Source organism: Sinocyclocheilus anshuiensis, unplaced genomic scaffold, assembly GCF_001515605.1.
Source record: "Sinocyclocheilus anshuiensis isolate Anshui unplaced genomic scaffold, SAMN03320099.WGS_v1.1 scaffold2237, whole genome shotgun sequence".
Lineage (NCBI taxonomy): Eukaryota > Metazoa > Chordata > Actinopteri > Cypriniformes > Cyprinidae > Sinocyclocheilus > Sinocyclocheilus anshuiensis.
The window spans coordinates 21,591-46,737 of record NW_015551304.1 but is presented as its reverse complement, the minus strand read 5'-3'; the positions used below and the strand labels follow the sequence as shown (position 1 = coordinate 46,737).

At 39.6% G+C, this 25,147-nt stretch overlaps 1 pseudogene; it reads left to right on the top strand.

The window, feature by feature from the left end:
• The first annotated feature begins 3,767 nt into the window (after positions 1 to 3,767).
• LOC107663465 (CD97 antigen-like) lies at positions 3,768 to 17,027 on the top strand (annotated as a pseudogene).
• Positions 17,028 to 25,147: the final 8,120 nt, after the last annotated feature.

Below are 25,147 nucleotides of genomic sequence, written 5' to 3'. Positions count from 1 at the left end.
AAACCACGGCTTCACGGGGCTTATTGCTTTTTTTAAAGCCATAATTATCTTTGTGTCATAGTCATAATTTAGATTTAGTATGCCATAATTTCGACTTTTTATGTCGTAGTATTTCATAATTTCGCTTTTCAGAGTAAATATCCCGACTCAAACTATCCCAGATAGCACAGGTACGTCTGCAAGAAGTCTGTTAAAGATCGCTTCATCTGGAAAGCATCTGCTGTGTACAGGTGTCAGTTTTAAATACATTCTAAATAATAACATCTTAAAGACATCTTCTAAACGTCTATTTGACATCTGATAGGAAACGCTTTAAAAATTAATCTTGCAGATGTAAAATAGACATCTCCGTGATGTAGGTGTGCTATCAGGGATGACTTACCAAAGCATGTTTTTTTTCTTACATGTCAGAAATGGGCTTCTATAGTTATAAGTGTGTAAGATCAGTGAGGAGATCCTCACTTTCTGTGTAAAAGCACGTCTACAGGTTCTTCCTACAAAATACAACCTATCACTGTGGTTTCCCTCCACCCATTCACCCCTCTGCCTGCTGCATGACCCTCCTCAACACCTGGAGTCAGTAGCCCACATCATGAACAGTTGTTCATCATTTAAAGGACTATATACTGCCAGACATGACAGACTTGTGGACCTCATTGCTGCTCAGATTCCCTGTGTGGCTGATGAGCAGATCTTTAAACACACTACTCTACAGTCTGAATGGTTCAACTCACCTGCAAACACTTTTCTAGTAATTGCTAATACACCAGATGTCGTTAACATCTCTCAGAATGGCAAAACAGTTACACTATCTGAGGTGTCATGTGCATTTGAGTTGTTTATGGAGGACTCTTACTGCTCTAAGACTTTAAAATATCAGTCATTGATATCTAGCATTGAGAACCTTGGGTACAAATGCCAGCTTATTGTGCTGGTGTTTGGTAGTCAAGGTCATGTACACAGGCTGGTGATCCGTGGACTTTGCATTGCATGTGTGTGTGTGTGTGTGTGTGTGTGTTCACAGTTATTAAATAAACAATCAATAAATCATTAACAAATTAATATATTCAGTCCGCAGATTAAACCTTACAATTACATTTATGAAATTGCACCTTACACTCACATAAAACACAATAATATATTACATTAACATAATACCACAGCTTCCGTATGGTGTACTTTTGATTTCCAAGGTTGCTTTAGTCTGATTCTATTCAATCTTGGAACATTGCACTTACGGTTTGATTGTAATAATAGCCTACATGACAATACATACAATATACAATAATTTACAGACTGAGCCAGTGATTGCGCTGTAGACGCGATGCGCCCTCTATCGGCAGCACAGCGGAATTACAGCAACGCGTGGCCGCACCGAGCCTCCGCGGCTTCCGTCCCAGATGAGCGTCAGTCAGTCAGTCAGTCGGTGACGGACATCACAACCGGATCAGCACCGGATCATGCGCGCGCTCACGGCCTCCTGACAGCTGCATGCGGCTCGGTTCCGGTGTCGGCGAGCGAGATGGACGGTGGCGAGAGGAAGGTAAGGCGATTTCACGACACACGGACGCGATTTGCATCCGCTGGCGTCACATTAGCTTTAGCATTAGCAGCGCTCGCGGGATTAAAGTACGAAACGACGTGATAACGACGAATACGGCGATCAAACACTCACATGTGTGAGACATGAGCGATGTGTGTGTTTCATGTGTGTGTCGGTGGTGTATATCGGAGCCGACGCGATACTGAGCGCGTCGCGACGCGTCAAAACAATGACGCCCCTGTTATAGTCAATTAAACAAACAAAAGCAGGTTTACACTGATTAGTCGATTATTAATGAAAGAGTCGCGTGTGAGTCTAATCCACTTATTAAAGTACCATGGTAATACTGTGGTAAACTACCTCAGACAACATCAACACATTCAGTACCACGGTAAATGTCAAGGTACCATAGTACTGGCGTGTTTTACCACACCTGTAACTTACCATCAGGAAGCGTGATTATTGATCACACAGCTGCTTTATGAAGGTTATTGATCTGTGGATGATTGACACTCATAGAAACAGTAACAGTGTGTGTGGATCAGTGAAACATTCATGAGAACTGAGCTGATGTGGTTGTTTAGTTTGTGTGAGTGATATTACTGTGACTGATGTTACAGTGAGTTTTGACTGGTCATTTGGAGAGTGTGTGTGTCTGTGTGAGTGTGTGTGTGTGTCTGTCTCTGTGTGTGTCTGTGTGTGTGTGTGTGTGTGCTTGGGGTTGACCAATTATCGGCGCCGATATTAAGCATTTTTATGGATATTGGTCATTTTCAAAACCGATTTGCCAATAAAATAATTTAAAAGCATTTAAAGAAAGTTTTTGTCAGAGCCCTTGTTATTCTTAATTTTGACATTAATTTAAATGTTTACACCAGACATGTATATCAGTTCAGAAATATCTGTTATCGTCTACTTGATCTGTAATAATCTGTATCGGCCCTGAAAAAAACATATCGGTCGACCCGTAATCTGTACAATTAGAAATGAACCATTTCACCGCTCTGCCTTGACACATAGTCCGGCCTTTCTTCCTAGCTTTTATCACAAAGCCATGCACACAGACATGAATCTGAATACATAATAAAGTCTGATATGAATGCACAATAAAATAACTGTAGAGTTGTATTGTTTTCCAAGGATTTCTGGGATGAGCATATGTAGTGTTCTTATTCAGTCCTTCAGTGCTAAAATAAACTGTGGTGCTGTTTTAAAGACTAGCAGAAAAAAAAGTTTTCATATTAAATGATTATTGTGTGTGTGTGTGTGTGTGTGTGTGTGTGTGTGTGTGTGTGTGTGTGTTCTGGTTTCTGCAGCACCGATCACATCTGATCCATCAGGTTTTTCTGCATTGATCACATTCCTGGCGTGTCTGTGATGTTTCTGTCTGTCGTGGGATCAGTTTCTCTGTTTCTCCTCTTTGATTCAGAATGTGTGTGTTGTCAGAATGCTGCTGGTGCGTTTCCTCAGTTCATCTTGAGTGGTCTGAGTGTTTAATTTTCAAAATTATTTCAAAATATTGTTATTGGAAAACCACCAGTTTGTTTCATTTTTTTACTTGTTTAACCACCGTGGCGCCCGACACCCTTTGGTTATACTGAGCTCTCTGGTCTGAAACGGATCTCTAGAGCACATTATAGCATATAGAAAGACTTTCTTGCATTTGACCTACAACTCAAGTGCAAATGTAATGATCAAGATGAACTTTAGGGTCAGTTTATTATGGGAGTCCTAAAAACACCTGTATAACCAAAATACGGACTGACTGTGACAAAATGACGGTTTCTGTGTGATTCCATCCTCTCTCTCTCTCTCTGTCCTGTCTTTCTTCAGCACAACAAACTCTCTGTTTTCTACACACAATCTTGAAACAGAAATGCTGAAAAGACAAAAGCGTCCCTCCTCGCTCTCATTAGTTCAGCCCACACTGAGCAGACCACCTCTCCTCTCTCTCTCTCTCTCTCTCTCTCTCTCTCTCTCTCTCTCTCTCTCTCTCTCTCTCTCTCTCTCTCTCTCTCTCTCTCTCTCTCTCTCTCTCTCTCTCTCTCTCTCTCTCTCTCTCTCTCTCTCTCTCTCTCTCTCTCTCTCTCTCTCTCTCTCTCTCTCTGTCTCTCTCTCTCTCTCTCTCTCTCTCTCGCTCTCTCTCTCTCCAGGGGGAGTGTCGGCCACGAATAGCTGCTGACTTCTCACCCAGTAGCAGCACACAATAGTGGAAACTCTCCAACCGCGTGGGGAAAGACGAGAAGGTCCCAAGAAGGAATCATCTGGGAAATTAAACAAAAAACAGAAATCTATTTTAAAAGAGCTTCTAATCAGACAGAGAAGAGCTGAGGATTTCAAACCGCTCAAGAGTCCTGAAGGATATAAAGTGGAAGACAGTGACGGGAATCTCTGAGGACTTACTGGAAAACAGATTGTCTTTGGCAATTTCATATCATAAACCAAAGCATAAACAGACTGACAGCAGTTACGGTGTTTCCTAACATGGAGCTGAAGTGGGCACTTCTTTTGGGTGAGTAGGTGTTTGTTTGGACTGGACTGGTCATTTGAGCAGATGTGTCAGACATGAGGATATAAGGGTGTGTGTGTGTGTGTGTGTGTGTGTGTGTGTTAAACAAGGACTCTATTCTTTGAGCGTTTCTCCATGAAACCAGACAGACGTCCCACATGTTCTTCACATCACTGAATCATAATGAAGAGTCTCTTTCTTAGACAAAACACAGACACCAGAGGACAGTAAGATAAGACTGATAAGAAACTACATCAAAACAGTCTGTTTGTGTGTGTGTGTTTTGTCAATGAATTTATATTAAATTTATTTTATGTTGGATATTAAAAGTTTTATGCCTGTTTGTTAATGTTGGATTTCATTAAAGTAATTAATTTAGATCTCATTTTGAAGTAAAAGGCTTGACACCTGCAATCTTAAAAATTAAGGTTCTTATTGGCATCGGTGGTTCCATGAAGAACCTTTAAACATCTAACCTTTCCATTCCACAAAATGTTCTAATTCATGGATTTATTTAAACAATGTCATTTACATTCAAAAACAGGCTGGGTGAATGGAATCTATTACATCACATCCAGTTTCTTTAACTTGTCATTTTCAGAAAACAGTTACCTTTTAGATGTCTTGCTTTGTCCATAATTCAGTGAAATGCCTCTCAAAATTCACAATTTTACTTTCAGTGAATAGTTCTTCAAAGAACCATTTTTGAAGAACATTTTAAAAACCTAAACTGAAATAACCTTTTTTTTTTGCCAATTGAAAGGTTCCAAGAATATTAAAAGTTCTTCAAGCAAAAGGGAAAACAGCTAATTGGATTTTCAAAAGCGCTTCTCTGTAATTCTCATTGATCAGCGCAGCTCTGTGAGAATGTGGTGCAGCACAGTTAAAGCTTTCTCAACTTTTATGACAGAGCTTCAGTTTCACAAGCTCTTGTGTTTTTCCTCAGCATCAGACTGAAATGCTTTCTGAAGCAGTGTAAAATCTAATGTGTGGGCGCCCTCACTTTCATTTGACACTTGGTGTTCATTTTGCACCATGTTTGTGGGTCACAGTTTGCTTAAATTATATGTAACCAAATGTCCTCACAAGGACCGTAAAAGCTGAACTTCATTTCCCAAGAGGAAACATCTTAATAAACATGTCTTAATGAAAATATAAGAATGCTTTAGGTCACGTGGGAGGGTTGAGATTAGTGGTATAGAGTGCAGAATTGTATCTAGAAGTCAACTAAATACGCTAACCAAATCTTACTGTGAAACTTGTGGCAGTGTAACCACAGATGGTTGAGATGAACGTCCGCTTTAGTTCAAACCTCTACCGCACACACGCATGATTGCCTGACACATGATGCTGAAATAGTTGCTCAAATGCCACTTTACTTTTTCACTGCAAGTTTTGCTTATACAGACACGTGAAAGTAAGACATCTGACAGCTGAAGGGCCATGTGATTTGTTTTAGTAGTTCACCACTGCTGAAAAACTCCACAGGCTAAGCAAATCAAAGGTTACTGCAGTATATTTGACCACCAACAGTCAAAATGAAACCCAAATATATATTACAAGGGATGACACAAAACCCCTCACTGACCTTATACTTTATTTAGGGTTTTTCTACACTCACACTTTAGACAGTAGGTTTGACACTGACACGTAAGACTGAAATAAATGTTGCAACATTAACCAAAAAAGAGTTGCATGACTTGAGTGTGAGTGCTGGGTGGAAAATCTGTAGCTCTGTGTTAAACTAAAAGTCAGTAGGCGAGAAAAAGAAGGTCTGAAAATGGTGTGAAGCGCTCTCTCGTTTTGTAGATGAACAGATTATTCTGAGAGTTGTGAGAAATGTTCGTAGAATCGCTCGACACATCAGCCACAGCACTCGCTGCAGCTCGTATGGGACATTTTCAATCGCATCTATGGTTTTTTAGGGTTTTTCTACACTCACACTTTAGACAGTAGGTTTGACACTGACACGTAAGACTGAAATAAATGTTGCAACATTAACCAAAAAAGAGTTGCATGACTTGAGTGTGAGTGCTGGGTGGAAAATCTGTAGCTCTGTGTTAAACTAAAAGTCAGTAGGCGAGAAAAAGAAGGTCTGAAAATGGTGTGAAGCGCTCTCTCGTTTTGTAGATGAACAGATTATTCTGAGTGTTGTGAGAAATGTTCGTAGAATCGCTCGACACATCAGCCACAGCACTCGCTGCAGCTCGTACGGGACATTTTCAATCGCATCTATGGTTTCCTAAACACATACACAATGGATTTGGGTCATTGGTATGTGTGGTTAGATGAATGTTTTGTATATGTGTGAAAGTGTGTTTTGTTTGCATGCAGACTGCAATAAAGAGCTGCAACCAACGATACATGTACGTTACATGTTAAGAATCTAAAAACTGTATTCAACCCTCGTTTCGTCATTTTCAATACCGATATTCGGACTTTATAGAAGTTTGTTAGACTACTTTTTGAATACTTACCTCGTATTATCCACAAGATAAGGCAGATAAAATATTTTTGACTATCAAGCAAATGCAAACAGTCCCCACATGTCCTCTTGAGATGTTTCAAAAGTTAACCTCACCACTGCGAAGATCGCATCTTATTCACTTATATCCTGCAACGTTTGAATCTACAATGCCGTGGAATAGACTAAAAGTATACTTTCCTATTTTTAGTTTAAAAGAAGTATACTAATAGCACACTTGAATAACCTTCTTTTTCGTAAGGGTGGCTGATTTTGCATATTAAGATGAAATAAGATTAATAAATGAACATTAATAAATAATGCATAAATGAGAATATTAATACATGAAAAGGCTTAGTGAATTACAATTTTTATTTAAACTTGTGTTTGTAATAACGTTTTTGTGTTTATAATTAGTAAGTATAATTTGGTCTGACAGGAGAGTTTTTCAGATGGCGGGATGGATTTATAGATTTATAAATGCATGCATAATTATACAGATCTTGTTTTTTTTCTTTGTCTTCATCAGGTCTGTTCCTGCAGTCTGCTGAATCTCGCGGATGTGGCGTTGGATTCAGAATAAAAAACAAGATCTGTGTTGGTAATGAGCACCTTATGTGTTTTAATACAATATGTTTCTGTCATAACACACAGTTAAAGGTCTGTGTGTCACTCAAACGAGGGAATTTGTGTAACTGTAGTTCTCTTCTAACGTTGTAATGATGTTTCCTTCCTGATTGTCTACAGATACAGATGAGTGTGTGACGCTTCCAGGTGTGTGTGGCGATCACGCTCAGTGTTTCAATACAAATGGAAGCTACTACTGCACCTGCAATAAAGGATTTTGGCCAACAACACCCAATTTTACAGCAACAACGGGACAGTGTAGGGGTACGAGAGAGAATTATGGGACATAAGAATCCACTACTATGATTTAAATACAGTAACTAATATCAGCTGCTTCCCCCAACAGATATCAATGAGTGTATTGAGAAAACACATGAATGCTCAGGTGATATGAAGTGTAAAAACACCATCGGCTCCTACACGTGCATCTGTCCACCTGGATTTCATGAAACAAGAACAGACTCAGGATGTGAAGGTGAGCTGCTTCACTCATTGTGCTTTTCATTTGGCTGTTAATCAAACCAAAGAACATCATTACAATTCAGAAATTACCTTTTTTTTCATTAAAGGTCAATGCTTGCCTTCCAGAAATTAGTTTTTTTACCATTAGTGTCATCTAGTTAAAATTGTGTAAATCTATAGGCCTAGAATAAATGTGTATTAGATAACGGATAAAAACACAGGGATTTTTATCATTTTTGTTGGCTTTCCCCCAAAGCCCCAGTTAATTTCTGACCCTGATTATAACCATCCAAGATCCATGTGATGCATTTAGCATTTTTAAGCATATAATATAAGTTCACAGAAACAGTTCTTGCCACCAGCTCAGAGGAAGAAATAGCAATGAAACTGCAGTATGCTACTTCTCCACATGATTTCAGTATGACTTTGCATGCAGGTACCGTTAATTTATCACCTAGCGAATGAAAGCATTACATTTGCCTTTGCAAAACATGTATAAACATCTGATAGAAAGGATGGCTCATTTGTCACACTGGAGATAGATCAAGTTGAGTTGCATTGTGACATATTGCGTCTCATGCATTGAGCTCTGATGTTTGACAAATGTTTTAGATTATCTTAGGTTTCTCATACAAAAAGAAACTTTGCAAAACAGTACGAGTTGCTATTTATAAAACGAGTAGCAGTCGATTAGGAAGTCCTGGTTTCATCCAGAAGCACAGAGAGACAGTTGTTGACATAACCTCATGTAGTCTGGCTGATGCAATCATTAATAAAGGTCACTGATAAATGTGTTTTCCAGTGTAAGACAGCTGTCATCGTCTCTCTAACCGCTATCATTTAACTACTTTATGTGTGAACTTGTGCTTGTGTCTAAATTAAACACTCGTCTGTGTGTGTATCTGTGTGTGTGTGTGTGTCCACTGCAGATGTGGATGAGTGTGTGTCCTCAGTGTGTGGAGTTCACAGCGGCTGCTTTAACACACCTGGAAGTTTCCTCTGCATCTGTTCTCCAGGGTTTCTCACACATGAGAACGGCACCTGTACAGGTGAGCATCTGTCCTGCTACTAATGATGAATAATGATACTGACTCCAGTGTGTTTTGGATGCTGATCACAATTATCGTAACATGCTGCTGTGTGTGTCTGCTGTCACGTCCAACTATAACAGCTCTTTAAATTACATTTTAATCATAATCTTTATATGCATGTCAAAAGTTTGGGGTCAGTGACATGTTTTAGTGTTTTTGAAAGAAGTCTCTTCTGCTCACAAAGGCTGTATTTATTTATCAAAAATAAAGTAAAAACAGAAATATTGTGAAATGTTATTAATAGCTATGAATATCTGTTCAAATATAATTTATTTCTGTGGAAACCGTGATGCATTTTATTTTTCAGGATTCACAGATGAATAGAACGTTCAAAAGAACGGCATTTATTTGAATCTTTCGTAACATTATAAAGGGTACCTTACTTTCACCTTTGATCAATTTAAGGGTGTTTTCACACTTGAGTCCTTTTTAAAAGAACCGAACCCAGACCCCTTTAATGGCGCGTTTCCACTGCGTGGTACGACTCGGCTCGGTACGGCTCAGTACGGTATGGCACGGCTCGGTTCGGCTCGGTTTGCGTTTCCACTGCAGTTTTACCCAGTGGAAAACCCCCCAAAAGTGAACCGTACCGAGCCGTAAGCGCCATAAGTGGACCAAGTGAAAAAGGACCCAGTTTTCTTTACATTCACACTGTCCCTGTTCCTGAAAGAGGACTCGGATCCTTTTTTTGGTCCACTTAAGCAGTAATGGAGTCTCAGACCTCTTTGTGTTCAGACTGTTGCTTTTGCATCCAGTTCAGTTCAGTGTTTGATGGCTGACCCTATGGCCTCCAAAATTTGATCCTATTCACTTACAATGTATGTGACTCACTAACCCAGAAATTGTATGTAAAGATTGTTGTTGTTAGAATTATTATTTTGTGAAACAACATTGCGAGCTTACCTTTGAACGTGGAATATTTGTACAAGTTTATCTTTTGCACAGAAATAAGTTTCGTAGACCTTTGTAAATAATATATATTTTGAATTGTTTTCCTTGTTTATGCAATCATGTTTATTTTGTAGCACAAGGCATTGATGACATTGAAGAAGAAAAAAAGGCAATTAAAATAAATAAAAGAAAACATAATAAACTGCTTTAAAATTTCCAGGTACAGTAGGTTTCCTTAAAAGCAGCATTCAAGTAAGAAATGGAATAATCAAATGTTAAAAATAAAACGGCATATTATTCATCGTATGAATAAGGCTGCTGTACTAGAATCAGTATATTGATACACATACGATTACTTTCCCCGATGTTTACATTAGATTGAGACAAAGCCAACTGTGTTTATGTGAACCATGGCTGTTTTTGACAGTTTAAACACAACCCTGCTGAAAAAAAAGCTAAAACCAGCCTAAGCAGAGACTCACATTTGGCCGAAAGCGAACTGTATGAGGTGGTCTCGGTTCGCTTCGCTTCTGAGGGCTCTGAGCTCGATCGAAGTGTTCACATATGGGCCAAAAATCATGCGAACCACGCTCAGACCCCTGAGAAGGACCAAGTGTGAAAACACCTTGTTGAATGGAAGCATTTCTTCTCTTTTGAACTGTATATCTGTGTAGTGTACACTTGTCTCTATATCTGTCTATCTAAATGATTGCAATGTTATTAAAGGGGTCATATGACGTTGGGAATATCTCTTTGGGTTTGAGACTTTAGTCTTTGAAACTTTAGGGATCTTATCTATTCACGAACAGCTTGTAACACTCCGAAGAGAAAGGAAAACTTGAAATCGCATCATATGACCCCTTTAAATACAAATAGTCATGGGAATCCGCATTCATACGTCTTCTTTCTCTCTCAGACATCAATGAGTGTTCAGATCCAGATGTTTGTGGCAGAAACGCAGACTGCTACAATAATCCAGGTGGCTACAGCTGCAAATGCCACCAGGGTTACAGTAACTATGGCAACAACCAGTCAAAATGCATCGGTGAGCGTTCAGTTTGCATGAGCGTATCTGTGTTCATGGTGTAGCTGCTAATGTGCGAAACAATTAACTGTGTCTTGCTGCTGTGCGCAGAGATGAGCTGCGACCACTTTGAGTCTGACGCGGAGGACACGCCTGTAAAGGTAGAATGACCCCTCGTGATTATTTCGGTAGAGCTTAGTGAATAATCAGTAATCAGAGTTTGGTTTCTGTGTGTCTTCTAGTTGAAGCATTTACTGGCGCTGTTGAGGAGCAGCTGTGAGTCTCTGCGTGATCCAAACGGCGGCCGTCAGACGGGAGAGCAGTTACTGGAGGTGAAACAAACAGCCTTCCTTCTCTTTCTTTTGCATTTCTGTGCGTGTTGACAGAGCAGTTTGACCAGGAATATTCCTCTAAATCTCACTGCGTTTGACAGAATGTGTTCACTTCCTCTGACGAGCTGCTGTCTGAAGGAAACATCGCTGACGGCGAGACGTTGAGTCACTTTCTGGACGCGGTGGAGAGCAGCATGCGTCTCATCGGACCTGCCGTCAGACGGGAGAGCAGTTACTGGAGGTGAAACAAACAGCCTTCCTTCTCTTTCTTTTGCATTTCTGTGCGTGTTGACAGAGCAGTTTGACCAGGAATATTCCTCTAAATCTCACTGCGTTTGACAGAATGTGTTCACTTCCTCTGACGAGCTGCTGTCTGAAGGAAACATCGCTGACGGCGAGACGTTGAGTCAGTTTCTGGACGCGGTGGAGAGCAGCATGCGTCTGATCGGACCTCAGCTGAAAGAGCCTGTGACCAGGATGGAGACACACAACACCTGTGAGAAACAACAAACATTACAGTTCAGACACTGTGTTCAAGAGTTTCTGCGGGTCTTTAAAAGTCTTGATTCCACAGCAAATATTTTCAAATATCTAAACATTCTTAAATCAAATACTTTAGATGCGAAAGGAAGATATGAAGTCTTGTTTTCTGAGAAAATGAACAAAATAAAGTGGGTTTATGTTTAAAGCGAGAACAGATATCTGCCAATGTGGAATTAAACTTGTCTTCCTTTTGATTTAAGTTCATTTATTTGAACCCATTGAGAAATATTTGTTCTTGTTTTAACCATAAATTCACTTCATTTTGAACCGTTTTTCAGGAAACAAGACTTTCTTATCTAAAGTCATTTTGCTTTTCAAGTAAATTTATGTTGATTTAGGAATCTTTATAAGTCTGTACTGGATTTTCTTTATTTGCTCTTAAAAAGGTCTTTAAAAGTCTAAAACCTGCAGGAACTCTGATTACTGAATGGACACTGTTGTGAGAAATAGACTTTATTATAAACACAGATTTACACTCATTCATTTGTAATTGTTGTTTAAGACTGAAAGCAGTTGTTCTGTATGATCATGTGATTGACAGTTGCTGAGGTTGCAGTCACACGGAATCAGACTCCGCCCAGTGGGCGTGTCTCTCTGAGCACAGACTCCGCCCTCTTCAGCACCAGCTGGGAAACAGTTGTAGGGTCAACTATCGGTGCCGATTAATCGGCAAAACCGATACATCGGTCGACCTCTAGTACTAATGAAACCATCAGCACTTTCATGATGAGATGTAAATGTTCTCTTGTTCACAGGTTTTGCGTTTGCGGCTCTGGTCAGTTATAAAGATCTGAACTCATCCAGTGACCTGCTCCACAAGATGAGCAGCGAGAGATCAGACGATAAAGAGAGAAGCGTCACTTATCAACTCAACTCTAAAGTGGTGACGGCTGTCGTCAGTAATGCAGAAACCAAGCAGCTGGCAGAGCCGGTGACGCTCGTCTTTACACACGTGGAGGTGAAGATACTGACAGACCAGCTTATGACCAGCACAAGATCTCTCTGGAGACACACACATTTCATATGCAGAAAATCAAACATTCATGTATTTTTTACCTTTTCTGAACTGTCAATCATTCTTCTTCAGGAGAGGGCGGAGTCTGGGGGCGTGGCTTACTCCTGTGTGTACTGGGATGAGGCGGAGGGGGCGTGGTCTGGGCGGGGCTGTGAGAGGGCGGAGTCTAACAGCACTCATACAGTGTGTTCCTGCTCTCATCTCAGTAGTTTCGCTGTGTTAATGGCTCTCTATCCTGTCCAGGTACATCTCTGAGCCAGAAGGGGGGGATTTAACATATTTAATTCAGATTCTAGATGAAACGTTGATGATTTTCCCTCTTCCTCTCTTCCAGGACTCGTTTGAGTTGGTGGTGATCACACAAGTGGGTTTAGTTCTGTCTCTGGTCTGTTTGTTTCTCTGTATCTTGACATTCAAGTTCTGCCGCTCCATCCAAGGAACCCGGACCAGCATTCATCTTCATCTGAGCATCTGTCTCTTCATCGCAGACCTCGTCTTCCTCTGCGGGATCTCCAGCACTCAAAATGAGGTGTGTGTCTTATATCTTCTGTATATGGGGGCCTTCTGTATAATCGCAAGCAGTGTTTACTGTTTATTATGATGGCTTGACAAAGCCAAGATACTGATCTATTATTTAAGCTTCTATTTCTGAGACTAAATTTGGACGGTGTCTCCTCCTAGAGTTTTTAAGCTACAACCACCAAACTCAGGTCAGTCCTTCAGACTGGTCCAACCCGGGTCGCTGTATCTTTTTCTCACTAATCTAACTTACGGTTTTTGTAAACCGGACGATCCAAAGTGCAACAAAATCCCATACGTTTTCATTGGGATGAAGCACAATCGGACACGTAGAGTATTTAAGCCGTCTATCACTAGCAAATCTTAGCGATTATCCTAGTACAATGTGTTAAATCATGCTAAGACATGTTAGCAAAATGTTAAAACATGCTAGCAACATGCTAACAATGTGTTAAATCATTATAAAACATGTTAACAACAAGCTAAAATATGGTACCATGCTACAACATGCTAAATCATGCTAGCAATGTGTTAAAACATGTTAGCAACATGCTTCAAAGTTTTAGCAATGTGCTAGAACATGTTGGTAACATTTTATTGTCTTCACGTAAAAACTTTAAAAACGGCTTTGCCAAGCCAACATCAGTGTTTGTTTACAAACGTTACTCATGTAGTTGTGCGGTTTCTCTCTGTTTGTCTCAGGTAGCGTGTGCGATTGTGGCCGGTGGTTTTGTATTATGATTTCAAACAATCATTGAATATTCTCAGAATTTGCTCCGTTGCAGTCTTACCAGTTAATTTCTGTGTGTGTGTGTGTGTGTGTGTGTCTATTTTGAACTCTTGATATTTTAGAGTCACCCCTTGATTGCTGTGCACTTTTGTTCAGCACAGTTGCTGATTTGTAGTTTGTACCACCAAAAGATTAAAGAGTTTTCATATTTTTCTTCGAATTTCCCATTCATTTCCTATGTCTGTAATTTTTGACCGCGAAGGAGCCAAGTGTGAGGTACCGGATGGTTGTGCTGGTGTTTCACACCACATTAAAACATCTCTACATGTATTTGCTGGGATACGGAGTCCCTCTCGTCATCGTCATAATCTCTGCCATCGCCTTCCCAAAGGGATACGGCACCGATAGACAGTGAGTCAATTTGCATGAAGCGCTGTTTGTGTTTCAGCTTTTCATGACAGTCTCTAAATCACAGTGTTATCTGAGTGGTTTCCAGCCGTTTGATGATTATTTTGTGTGTTTTTGTTCCAGCTGTTGGCTCTCTCTTGACCGTTATTTCATATGGAGCTTCTTTGCGCCAGTCTGCATCATCGTCGTCCTCAACAGCTTTGTCTTCATCATCACTGTGTGGAAACTGGCCCAAAAGTTCTCCAGCCTCAATCCAGACCTCTCCAAACTCCGCAACATCAGGTGAGTGTTTATCCCTCTGGGCCTCTTGGTTAAGGGTCACACTTGGCTCCTTCGCGGTCAAAAGTGACTGAAGCCTTGAAATGTAACTTTTTTTTTTCAGGAACATCAGTGCAATACATTTTTGTTTAATAATATTTTTTGATTATTAGGATTTAGAATTTTGAGAGGATTTTATGATACTATGCAATATTTATACAATTTTAATTAGCAATTTTTTCCATTAGAATTAATATATTTTTATTTATTTAATTATTTATTATTTTTCAATAAATGCAGTATTTCATGTTAAAACAGAGTGAAAACATTTAAAATCCATTTTTTTTTCCCATTCATTTCCTATGTCTGTAATTTTTGACCGCGAAGGAGCCAAGTGTGAGGTTTTTTTGACCCTTTAACATATCCGAATCATGTCCATGATTTTTTTGTGTGTTCACATAGCTAATGTGATAAAAGTCACCAAGTGTCATCTCGTTCCGATGAAGCCACGATTTTTTGAATTTCGTAATATAAATTTTTTCGGTCAAAAATCACCGAAGAGGCCCAGAGGGTTAATATATGAGTCCAAAATAGATTCAGTCATTGAGTCTAACCCATTTCTGGTGACTTTCAGGGGGTTTACGGTGACCGCCGTGGCTCAGATGTGTGTTCTTGGAGGGATGTGGGTTTTCGGCTGCTTCCTCTTCCAGGAGAAAGGAACTCAGGTTGCGTTGTACCTCTTCACCATCTTGAACAGCCTCCAGGGGGCGCTCATCTTCATCATGCACTGCCTTCTGTCCAAACCGGTATTTAAAACACACACCAATGCAACAAAATGGAAAACACAGTTATGGTCTGGATTCAAGCTAAATGGCAAAGATCTTGTCAAACAGACAGACGTCCGATTCCCTCATAATTCATAAAGCATTTCACAGCATTCTGCCCAAGAGCCTTCGGTGTGTTTTCACGTGTTTTGTATCGCCCCCTTCAGGTCAGAGACGAGTATTGCAAGCTAATTAGCAGGATCTGCTCACTTAAGCAGAAGAGATATTCAGAATTCAGCACCAATCAGTCCAGCAACAGTCAGGTAAATCTGCATGGCAAGTCAGCATCATTGAATATGTTACCTTTTACTTTAATGTTTTGTAAAGGTTATGCAAATGTTAAGATACAAGTAAAATAAAAACATTCTCAGAATGTCCTTATGATCTTACTGATATCTTCTGAATGCTAATGTTCTTGGAATATTACAAATAAATGTTCAAAGGATGTTAGATCAAAATAAGGTTAGGAGAATGCTGTATGCTTAACAAGATTTGTAACCTTTTAAATAACGTTCTAATTACAACATTTTGGCGTTTTGACTGTTGGTGTCTATTTCGTTCTTAGAATACACCTTATGTTTCAGTTTTCAAATTCTGTTTCAAAATTGATAATAAATACCGTTTTGGCGCTCTGTAACAGAAGCATGCGCAACAGTTTAAGCGGCACGTGAAACGATCATCTCTTTTCTTTAGTTCTAGCACAAAATAAACATTAATGGACATCAGAACATATGTTGAAAGAATCAGTATAACTTACTGAAATTACTCTTACTCTCATGTAATCGATCAGTCAGAGTTTAAACTGCGTAAAGATGTCAATAAAAACCAACGATATGTAACGTAACGTCACATTTACATCAGGAAATCAATTCGGTTTCCATTAGGGTTGCTAAGGGGATGGAAAATTTCCGGAAACTTTCCAAAAATCCCTGGAACATTCCAAATTCCTGGAAAGTTTCCAAAATTTCTGGAATACTTCCGAAATTTACTGGACACTTTCCACCTTTTTGCAACCCACTGGGGTTTCCATTAACTCATTGGTCAGCTAGAAAAAATAACTCTGGAGAGGAGCATTGTGTTAAATACATTTATCAATATATATTTACTTAACCTGTTATTGATGAACTCAGTATTTAATGTATGTTTGAATAATTCTTTAATGAAAACAAGGTTCTATTTCAGCCACCATTTAAATGTTTACATTTAAGTAGGAAGATAATTATTAAAAAGTTGACTAAAACGGGCTTATGTGCAGTTTTAAAGTTTGTATACAACTCAGCTGATTATTAAATAATTGTGATCAGTTGATGATTAAATAAGTGCATCACTAGAATATGGTTCTGCTTCTAAACGTGTCCTTTGACCTCTACAGCAACCTCTACGGAGCGATCAGACCACAGGAGAGTCCAAGATATAGAGCGGCTGCCAGTGCAGGAGGACCCTTGTAGATGTTTGAGCTTTACAGACACATGGTAGTCTCACAGAGCTTTAATTCTGCAGCACATGGGACTCCTTTCCATTGAGAGGATCTGTAACTGCTTGCTTTCTCTCTGTTAGGCAAGAATTTCAGGTCTCGACTCATCACATGACCTAGATTCCACACATATCAGCTAAAACAGATAAATCAGTAAAATATGCAGGGCAGTCTTCTTTCTCTAATGGACTTTGGAGACACTTTAGCTGCTCTGTATCGTGCCTTTAGCGGAGAACGTCTTATATTGCATGCAAAAGGCAGCTTTTATTTGCTTATATGTGACCCTGGAGCACCAAACCAGTCATAAGGGTCAATTTTTCAAAATCGAGATTTATACATCATAAATAAGCTTTCCATTGATGTATGGTTTGTTATGATAGGACAATATTTGGCTGAGATACAACTATTTGAAAATCTGGAATCTGAGGGTGCAAAAAAATCTAAATATTGAGAAAATCATCTTTAAAGTTGTCCAAATGAAGATCTTAGCAATGCATATTACTCATCAAAAATTAAGTTTTGATATATTTACGGTAGGAAATTTACAAAATATCTTCATGGAACATGATCTTTACTTAATATCCTAATGATTTTTGGCATAAAAGAAAAATCAATAATTTTGCCCCATACAATGTATTGTTGGCTATTGCTACAAATATACCCCAGCGACTTAAGACTGCTTTTGTGCTCCAGGCTCACAAATGTGAAAATGTTGTGAAGATATTTGAAGAACTCGTCTCCTATGTGCCTTATGAAAGAGGTCGTGTTCTCTGAAGCCTTAATCGATTATCAATCACAAACCACCGCGTTTATATGATCTGCACTTACATGCCACTTTACGTCTTTAAGCTGTTGGGAAACCTCTATTTATGTGAGAAACAGATGAGAGGTACTTTAGCTTCATAAAGCTAGTTAAACAGAGCCAGAGCTGCATTGCACAGAGCAGGTGACAAAGACGGCTTGTGTTAACTCCTGTCCTCCTTCGAATTAAAGTGATACTGTTCCTGATACTATAATATTGTGGAGAGATAAACACATCGAGATTCTTATGATGTGTCCAAGGAGTTTTCTCAGATGGATGCACAATGAAAACACAAATTCAGCTTCCTAAAGCCTTAAGTATACTTGGGTTTTTAACTGATGGGAGAAACAAAGCTATATATACATGTATAATCTGTCAAATGGAATCATCTAATACAATTTAATATTGCGTGTTCCTATGATATGTGTTCTTTTATCAACTTTCAGGGATTGTTTGGTTTGTTCTAACGATGGCTTAGCTAAACAGGCCAATTAAAGATGATTAACCTCTAGTTTTAAAGAGTACAGAGAACTTTTTTGGTCATCTGGGGGAAAATAGCTTTGATGGCACAAAGATGACGCATGCGTCGACTGCCTGTGCTCGCACACATTTTCTTTCTCATCAAAACTAAAGCATACTTTGGGCTTCAGAGTTTCCATTTTGAGAACAATGTGATTTTGTAAGACGATAAATCTAATGTGAAAGTTTTAAACTCCTTGCTTCTGCAGCAGTTGTCTTTATTAGCTCTCTATGATATTTGATAAGAAACAAATGTTTTATTTTACATTTTCCACAAAATCTTTGTATCTTTTGTAGAAAAAAAAAGAGTTTTTTTGCTGTTACTTTTGTATTTGAAATAAGGGTCATTTTAGCCCTGTTGTGGTACTGCGATGTTTTTCAAAAAAGTATTAAATAACTGCTAAGAGAAGCTGTGGCTGATTTCTGTTTTGTGTTCCCAGGGCCGTTTCTAGCTATATATATGTTTATATATACATATATATTCTTTTCAGACACCAGTTTCTTGTCACATTCAAATTGGTTGTCATAGTAACGACACTAATTTGTGGAGATTCAGCGCATTGAGTTCCACAAATCTGAATGCATTATTTGTAAATTGACTGTTAAGATATACATTTTGCACAATTTATTATCTGTAATATCATTGTGTAGCCACTAGATGCCTGTATAGCCCTATGTAACAATCCCTAGTAGCTAAGACATTGCACATAATTTACACATAAATCACACATAAATTAATTTTATTACATATGGATTTGGATACGTTTAGATATTATCAGTGGCTACTTTTTGTTCAATTGTTTTGTTGTTGTTGCTTGAAACATTGATTTAAAGTGTCAGTTTTTGCATTATTAGTTCAGTCAAACCTATAAAACCTACGGTGGCCGAGAGAGCTCAATGTGCTGCAACTTCAGAAAACACATGCAAATAGAAAAAGCACCAGCAAATCAAGAAAACATCTTCATCAGTTTGACAGCAGGTGCTGCAAATGCTCACAACGCAAACAAATAAAGAATTTTATTTGCAGTGCGTTTCTTTATTTGGTTGTGTTGTGAGCATTTGAATCGCGCGTGTTGTCAAATTGATGAAGTTGTTTTCTTAATTTGCAGGTGTTTTTTCTATTTGCAGCGCGTTGAGCTCTCTCGGCCACCGTAAAAACCCTTTGTTACCCCAAACTACATATAAGCCTGATCAGTGGCATAAAAGTAATGCAGCTACTTATTCCTTTGGTACTCATTGACGACGCGTGAACTTCCCCTTTAAATAACGCAACACTCTGCCCTCGATGTGTATGACGCTGCTCCCATTAAGCGCTGTTAGAAGTGAATGAATTGATTCAGCATTTCGACACCTCTGTAAGGATGCAATTAACTCGACAAAGCGGTCTAATAAAGGATGTATTGATCTCGTGAATTAGCGAATTTTACTATACCAATATTTTTTAATTGGCTGTTAAGTTTATATGGGAATATTACACGACACGCTCAGAATGCAGCTACTTGTTCCTTTGTTACTCATTGACGCTTGAACTTCCCCTTTAAATAACGCGACGCTCTGCCCTCTATGTGTATGACGCTGCTCCCATTAAGCGCTGTTAGAAGTGAATGAATTGATTCAGCATTTCGACACCTCCGTAAGGAGGCATTAAATTCGACAAAGCGGTTTAATAAAGGATGTATTGATCTCGTGAATTAGCGAATTTTACTATACCAATATTTTTTAATTGGCTGTTAAGTTTATATGGGAATATTACACGACACGCTGATCCTTTAACAATGCATTGGCGCGAAAACGCACACCTTTTGGACAAATCTCGCAACATGATTTATCAACTGCCACAAATACTGCCTAAACAAAATACTGATTTTGTGCACTTTTTATTGTACCAATATTTTAAATTGGCCTTTGAACTTGGCTTTATTGCATGGCAAAAAAAAAAAAAAAACGTTACCTTGCCAAAGCACTGACGGAGCCCACTGATCTAATGATTAAAGTCCCCATGAAATCAAAATTAAAGTTTTTTAGTATTTTCTGTACAGTGAATGGCACGTAGTGCACTATATAGGGGACAGGGAACGATTCAAACAGTGTAAATATGCTTTCTATTGAGGGAAAAAAGAAGTCTGGTTTGGCGCTGTGTCACGCTAACCACCGCACCGCACACACACTCTGCTCCGGTCCAGAGACACGATAGCACGGAGCGGATCACATGCGCGAGTCTCCGCAGACCACAAAATGTATCGGAGCTATTTGAATTCTACACAGAATGCTATATTTTATAGCAATATGGATGAGATTGTGGCTGGCATACCCTGTCAAATGCGGCTTTACGGAGCTCAACGGCTCTAGCCCAAGCTGTGATATAAACGAACGCTATTGGCTATTTTAAAAAGGGGCGGGGCTTCTTGATATGTCCCGCCCTGTCTTCCTGTTTCAGTTAAAATGACGTCAACACAGAGTAACGCTGCGTGTTTCTAATAATTTCAGGGGACCTTTAAGCGCTCCAAATGCAAACTTAGCATGCAACAATCCGGCAGCAATTGACAGCGCTCTGATCCAATGGCATACAGGCATCGTCAGATTGACACTACTCTAGCCCAGTGATGTTGGGGGATCCAGTGGGGGCGGCAGTCATATTTCAGGGTGACCGTGCCACTCTTTATCACAACCCTGTTAAAATATAGTGCCAGTACATGCTCATTGGTGCCCCCTTCAGCTGGTGGTGCCCTAGGCGACCGCCTAGCTTGGCTATGCCTAGAAACGGTACTGTGTGTTCCCATGAGTGGCCGTGCCAAATCCACCATAAACATACATTTTAATTCTATATCATACATCCATCTGCACATTAAAGTAGTTGGAAGGAAGAAATACAGAAGATACATTTTTACCCAGTAATTATCTTCCCTTACATGGCAGCACAAATGCTCTTTGAGAACAGAGACGATATGGAGCTAATAACATTCTGAGAAAAGATCTTTCTTGATTAAATGAATGTATTCCAATGAAAACCATACCAGCAAATGTTCCCTTAATGTTAGCATTTGGTTCCTGTTTGAGTGTTTGGAATAACATTTTTTCAAAACCATTAAATATTGTTCACAGAACAGTGCAGGTAATTTTTCTTTTTTTGAAGCATCCTAAACTATCGCAAAATTTTCCTGGATGGTTACTTTGCCTTGTAAAAAAAAAAAAAATTGTTTGTTGCAACAATCTATAGAGAGAATATTAAGGTTATGCAGTGTTTTATCTTTACACTTGATTACTTGATTCAATTTCTCTAGTATTTCTTGCCGTAGTCTTCAATAGGCATGAAACCATTTATTTACATTAGTTAGTAAAGGTCTAGTATTACTTATGACCCATAAACATAGTAAGGACTTTGATAAAATAGTGACATCAGGGGTTCAACCGTAATTTTACTAAGCTACGAGAATAATTTTTGTGAGCAAAGAAAACAAAAATAATGACTTTATCCTCACCTCCAAATCATGTCTTCTGCATTTGGTTCAGAAACATTTGCTGCACTTGCATTTTTTTTGCATTGTATTCGTGAGCTTTTAGACTAAATAGATTTTTTTTAAATCCTTCCTGCACTATTTGTAGATAAACTTTGCATGAAGTCTTCTCTCTTCTGCGTTACGAAAAGCTGCTGTCGCATTTCTCGCAACTGAAGTCTTTCTGCTCAGTTTGTTTTCTCACAATTCTCACTAAATTTCTTCGTGGGACAAATGTTTTCTCACAGGTGATGCAGGAAAAACTCTTGGCCTTCAGCTGATCTTTTGATGTCGAGGCCGTTTCTCCATCACAAAATTAACCACCGCTGACATCTGAAATGGAACAAAATGTTAATAAAACGTAGTACTTCGCAATATTCTCAAAAAGAGTTTGTGAATCATTTACGTATCCTACCTCTGCCGGCATCTGACGCTGTTACGCCACCACCTTTGTAAGTATTGCTACTGGAAATGGTGCCAGATGCACCTATGCATACCGAAAGGATTGTTAACCTTACACTTAAGGCTTGGAGAGAGGTACTGGTGGTATATGCTGCATGATGCACACCCTGGCATCGTACACATGAAGGGACTTGCAAGGAGTTAAAATCTTCTTGGGGCACGATGCTCTCGTGGTACAAGATGGTCCTGGCTGCATATTGACTTTGTGGGCCCTTTCCAAGGCAAAATATTTCTCATAGTTGTTGATGCACACAGCAAGTGGCTAGAAGTGTCTCTGATGAGTTCCATGTCATCACCAGCAGTTATTAACACACTGAGACTGCTTTTTGCAACACATGGGTTGCCCGATAGTCATAGTTTCAGGCAATGGTGCTACTTTCACATCCACAGAGTTCCAAGAGTTTGCCGAGCGCAATGGCATTCGTCACGTCACTACAGCACCTTATCAACCGAGCTGGATGGCTCAAGCTGAACGCATGGTACAGACAACCAAGGAGGCCCCATCTCGCATCACCAAGGGCGAGTGGCAGACCCGACTTGCTCGTTTCGTACATGAGAAGTTACAGCAGGGATTCTAATGGCGCTTTTCCACTGCATGGTACGGCACGGTATGGCTTGGTATGGTTCACTTTTTGGGGGTTTTCCACTGGGTACAGTACCTGGTACCTGGTACTTTTTTTAGTACCACCTCGGTTGGGGTTCCAAGTGAACCGTACCGTTACCAAAACGTGATGTGTAAACTCTGCTGATCACGGATTGGCCGGAGAGAATCGTCACTACCTGCGTCACTGAACTTGCGACACAAACACAAAAGAACCGCTAGATTTAAATCAGCACAGCCAGCGAAGAATCGAACGCAACTGTTTTGAACGAGCGCACCTTTTTTTAACAACCAAAAAGTTTCGTTGTCTGCTGGGAAAAACAGACGTTCCTCTCGTTGTTAGCAGAGGAGCGGATCCAGCAAGAGCTTGATGGGGCGACGCGGAATGAAAAAGTTTTTTTTAGAAGTCGTGATAGTAGTGGCGGCGCAACTATAACGGCATGTGAATAATCCCGCCCACTCTAAAGTGGTACTGAACTGCAGTGGAAACGCAAACCATGCCGAGCTGAACCGTGCCGTGCCGTACTGAGCCGAGTCGTACCACGCAGTGGAAAAGCGCCATAAGTTGATTCCTTGGGCCATCTTTGATGGTACCCTCAGTGGACCCATCAAACCCCGAGCCAGTTTGCTACACTGTCTCTCTACCCGCAGGGGCTGACATACTTGAGTTACAGCCGCCCACAATAGAGATGGAAAACACTGGTGAGGAGCTTGCTGGGGCTGAGGGCATGTCAGAGTCCCCTCCTTCTAGGAGGTACCCAGAGAGCATCGTCCCCCAAGAAGAATTTCAGACTTTGTGGACTGGGAGAAAGGGGTGTAATGTATTGGCTAAATATATTGCAATAGTGAGGTTCCTTTAAGTGGGCTAAAGACTGGGAGGGGAGTTACTAGTTTTCCCCGAGGGGAAGTGGTGTGTTATGTAGGCTTGCCGCGATAGATGGTGCTGACGGTGATACCGGTGTTAAGCCGCAACACCGGTTACGTCACTTGCCCACCGTGGCACCGACCCCCACTGTCATTTTGATTTTTTATAGAAATAAAAATAATTTAGTTCAGTGAAAAAAAAAAAGACACTAAAATTAAAAACTGAACGCGGCTGCTCAATGCAGTTGAACGACAGTTGCATCACAGATCAGATTTCATTTCTCCAGTGAGGAGAGTGAGTCGAGCTGACTGACAAGAAGAGTGAGGTGAGACAGACAAGACGATCGCAGATGATTTAGTTTCGAAACGAGATGCAAAAGCGCCTGTTTGGCAGTATTTTGGATTTTGAAAAGCCTGGTGACTTTTGCCGTTTATCTAAGGTGATTTTGGAAGTTTATTTTAAACATTCGTTTCTTATTTAATTGGTTCCACATTATTTGCTGATTTTTACTTTATTTAAACTTTGTGTCAACTTTGACGCCGACCTGCCGCTAATTCGAAAGTGAAAGTAAAATGCGCACGGCGCTTTTAAGCTATTTAAAAGCGAAGGAAAGAGAGGAAAAGAGGGAACGCCCCGCCCCCGCGGTGATACCGGTATTGTCACGCGTCGATTAACCGGTGGGAAAATTTCCTCACCGTCACAACCCTAGTGTTATGCAGACTGTTCTAGGTGCTAACTGAAGATGTATGTCCTGCTCTGTGTTGTATCGTGTTCAGTAAAAATTTAGATTACAACAGCCTCCTCCTGTCATTCAAGTATCTTACACACATGACGGTACCACCATGGCAGATGAAGTACATCTAAATTTCATTCATACGATCCTTATTCATAATATAATACAGCATACTTTGTCGCTAAGCTAGTTCAAATTCAAATGTACTACCTACTCAGACAGAATGTGATTTCAGATGCACAGTTAGGATGCCTGGAGACTTTGCAAATATGACTGAGTAAACAAACTGGACTTTGGCTCTCTAATGCAAATTAAAGTTAATAACAGTCATGTCTAGCCATGATGTAGCAATATTAAAATACTGCTAAAAGAAGCTGTGACCGTTTTTGTGTTCACATGAGGTCAATACTCCAAATACACATACACTTTAATTCTATCTGACATTACAGTGAAGTTAAAGTAGTTGCCACAAAACAATTTTTAATTTCTATCCAGTAAATATCTTACCTTACATGGCAGCATACATGCTATGTAAGAACAGTGATGAAATGGATAATTAATAAACCATGGCTCTTTTGAATCCCTCCCAGCAATGAAAAAAAAAAACAGAGTGCAATTGCCAGTGACTCTCTCACTCTTTACGCCATTTCATCACATAAAATATGATTAACAGCCTTATGTAATCCAGGTACTTATATTATTGTAGTATTTTATTTTGAGGATTTTTAATAGTTCTGTCTGGTTTAATATAAAAATCATTGCTCTACTCCAGTGGTCACCAACCTTTTTAGGCCCAAGATCCCTGACCTCGACCTTTATGAAAGACAAGATCTACCTATTGAAGAATTGATAGAAAAAGACATCCCAGATTGTACTTCAAATTTGATGCCTTTTACTTAGTATTTTAATTAGTGATGCGCCGATCATAGCTGATTCAGAATTCAGATTTTCTTTTCT